Genomic DNA, 4,191 nt, shown 5'->3' with positions numbered 1-4,191 from the left:
AAATTACTACTACAATATCTTTGTGATTAGTCAGCAGAAATTAAATAAGACCGTTGAAATCTAGGCGAATTTTTATCTCCGCTTGAAATAAAAACAGACGATGATTCACGATGTTTAAAAGGATGAAAATATTCTAAATAGTTTAAAATGAAAAGCTTCATCCCACTGTATAGTGTTGATCATGTGACAGTCACATGACTAAAGGGAAATAAAAAGAAGGGATTTTTAAAGCAGTATCATCCTCTAGAAGTAGAATATCTATTCAGTTGATGATATCATCAATATAGAAATACTTCCCACAAACACACCACCACCTAAATACGGATCAACCATGAAGTTTTGAAGGTTACTTCTCTTGTAAAACATTTACCCTCATAATGTAGATCATTACAATGATAGTATCTGAATATGCAGTCAAATTGTTTATTTAATTAGGGAAAAAAATAAAAACAGAAATATCAACATCCTCAGCAACAATCACATGCTCTAATCCTATTCTATTTGCATCTTGTGACCTTGAGGAAATCTGAACGTGGTCTTAATATTTAGATTTGACTAATGTTGGGCTGAAATGAAATGAAATGGAGTTTAACAACCTACTGTTCTGCTCCTAACCTGGGCTAATGAAGACGGGCATACGCCATACAGTGTGCTATGAGGGAAATTTTGCCTGGACAGCGGCACTACGGCCTACTCTTATATCGAATTCCAACTGCAAAGGGATCTTTTACGTGCACGCCAATGTGGGCTCATCCAACTACAGAAAATCTGTTTGTGGAGGCCATGCCATTAATATCAATTTATGTAATTCAAAATTTTTGGATCTCTCTCTTTTTAGAAATCTTGAAATTTGCAACTCTGGACAAAAGCATTAACCCTGACATCTGGCGTGTAAAGTTATTTTCGTTTATTATAATAATAAATATTTTATTGGGTAAAATTAAGACACAGCTGGTGACAAGAAAATAATGATAACAATAATTTGTATTGATTTCTTGGTTTATATGGTTGCTGTCCAACTCGATCAATGTATGTAAAATTTGAGCTCGATCAATGTATGTAAAATTTGAGCTCGATCAATGTATGTAAAATTTGAGCTATAAAATGATTAACCTTAATACAGAGCATTAATATTTAACTAAAACTGAAATGACATAAAATCAGATAAAAACCCCAGCGGTCTATTTAAAGCTCCATCATGTTAGAATAACAGTCTATTTAAAGCCCCAACAGGCCAGAATTATGGTCTATTTAAAGCCACAACACGATAGAATAATGGTATATATAAAGCTCCAAAATGCTAGAATAACGGTCTATTTAAAGCCCCAACAGGCCAGAATAATGGTCTATTTAAAGCCCCAACATGATAGAATAATGGTCTATTTAAAGCCCCAACAGCCAGAAAACGGTCTATTTAAAGCCCCAACAAGCCAGAATAACGGTCTATTTAAAGCCCCAACAAGCCAGAATAATGGTCTATATAAAGCCCCAACAAGCCAGAATAACGGTCTACTTAAAGCCATTATTACTAAAGACAGTTTCCACTACAATTCACTAATCTTTATCAAGCAAAATATTTCCAGTTTGAACACCTCTTTAATATGATTTAAATCTACACATATTTTATTCTATATCATGATCAATACCAGGTGTTGTCGGCTATCTTTATTTTACCAACAAATGAAAACCATGTGAAAACTGTCATAATTATAGTAACCAGGAAATTCTTGTGTAACTCTCGAAACCCTGGGTATCGTGATTACCTCAAATCTTCCAACAGTTTTTTAAACACGTAACACACATACGTTTGACACACGGTCCCTGTGGGAAATATTAAAAAAATTTCTCTTTGCTATAGGATCAAGTATTATGGTGTTGAGCTTTGGGGTTTAATTCTGCTATCATCAATTTAACAGGATCTTGCATTAGGCCAGCTGTACAGAAATTACATGTCTTCAGGGAGAAATACTGCCGAACATTATCAGCCATAATTCCGATTCCCAAACCACTTAAGTAGAAATTAACAGCAAAAAAACCCAGTGTCGTTAACTGAATCAATGTAAAGTTGTTCCGGTAAATTGTATTACAATTGTCTTCCGAGTTCCGACGCCTCAAGAACTTTGCTATCAGTTTGAAAATGTGAAGAGTTCAATGCCCGTCGTTAGCACGTGCGCGCTGTATCATAAGCCTGTCATTGAGTCAACGCCCACTCGACACAAACTAGGTCATTTCAGGACTAACACATGGTTCAATTTTATTTCAATAATTCGCTTGCGCGTAGGGGTCTTTAGCAATGGGAGGAAACCGGAGGACCCGGAGAAAACCCACAAGGTTGGACAGGCGACCCTACTCTTTGCCACGTACAAACAGGGAATCGAAACCACGCCTGTTGACTCAATGACAGACCTTATGATACAACGCGCATGTGCTAACCATTCGGCCATCCACCCCCCCCCCACCTTAAAGGAGCTAAATCCCTATTCTTTGACTACTCCCCTGTCCTATATAAAATGAAAATTGGGTTTAACATCCTACTGTTCTGCTCCGACTGGGCTAATGAAGATGGGCATGCGCCATACAGTGTGCTATGGGGGAATTTTGGCAGACAGCGGTGCTACGACCTACTCTTATATCAAATTCCAACTGCCAAGGGATCTTTAACATGCACGCCAATGTGTACACGGGACCTCCTCTTTTTGTTCCATCCGAACGACTAGACAGCTGTCCTTGTCAGGCCCTAAGTCCTGCACCAATGACAAATGGAAACGATACTGGAAAGTCAGATAAGGAATATGACGTAGTATTAATTAATGTTGTTAACAATCGACAATAATTAAAGATACATTATGTAAGATTTAAATTTAAAAGCTAGCCGTTCTTGGTATAATAGTTTAAAGATACATTATGTAAGATTTAAATTTAAAAGCTAGCCGTTCTTGGTATAATAGTTTAAAGATACATTATGTAAGATTTAGATAAAGAGCCTGCCGTTATTGCTATAATAGTTTCAAAAACAAACGACAATAATTAAAGAGGCATTATGTAAGATTTAGATAAAGAGCTTGCTGTTCTCACTGTATTCATAAATAGATAATGTAAAATAACCATATTGAAAATTTCATTCAAATTATTTTATTCTGAGCAAGGTTATAAATGTTTGAAATTTTGACAAGAATAGTGCAGTCTCGATTGTCATTGCTACCATAATAAACAGCATGAATGGTCTAATGAAATTAATATCCAAGTCATCTGGTGGTCTCATGAGTTGATTATAGGCTTGTCATGTTAATACATGTGTAAATATATAATAGTTTATACAACATCTGAAGCCAGAAACACGGCCTGAAATAGGCAGATTTAGCGCTTAAACAATGTATCTTTAATTATGGTATTTAATTTGTTATCGCCATCTTTTGTTTACAAGAATTTCAATCTTGTGACCTTAATAAGTAAGAAAGTCTCATTTGGGCTACAGTAGCAAGCTTACAGCGGTAGAAATCTTCCTGACACTCAACTGGGGTAACTTTTACAATTTGTATAAATATGTTTTTTTAGTAAGATAACAACATCAATGTTGATTTAAAATGACCAGTAAGTTGTGTTTACAATTATCGAAGACTTTGGATGATATTGAGTTAAAGACTTGCCTCCTTTAAATCATCTAATCTCTTATTTTTATATTCAAACTTTCTTTCACAATGACAGACAAATACCACAAAAACACAAACTCTGGTTCATCCCACTTAAATTCTTAAAATCTCTTACACCTTAACATATCTAAAATATAATTTGTATTATACCATTTACGAACATAAATACCCTTTCAATAATTCTAATCCAAAATGAAAATATAACAAAGTCAAAACAGAAGTCAAACATCAAACCATCACTTCATAATGTGTTGTTTACTAAATAATTTATGATTATATTTTATACTGTTTTTTTGATAATTTATATTGTTTTGTAGAGCGCAATTGAGCACCTACTGAATTGTGTGCTATAAAAATGTTCATAATAATAATAATAACAATAAAAAAAATAATGCAACCCCCGCCAAAATACGTCAAACCCCGGTAAAATAACCCTGGCAACCCCGCCAAATACTAACCCCGGTAAATTCTTTTACCGGGGTCCCGAAATAGCATAAATAGAACTTCACTTTTTGAGTCCAACCAGTCTGAAGAGTTCAAT

Source organism: Patella vulgata, chromosome 4 (genome assembly GCF_932274485.2).
Source record: "Patella vulgata chromosome 4, xgPatVulg1.2, whole genome shotgun sequence".
Classification (NCBI taxonomy): Eukaryota; Metazoa; Mollusca; class Gastropoda; family Patellidae; genus Patella; species Patella vulgata.
The sequence above is the reverse complement of the archived record's forward strand: the minus strand, read 5'-3'. Positions refer to the sequence as shown.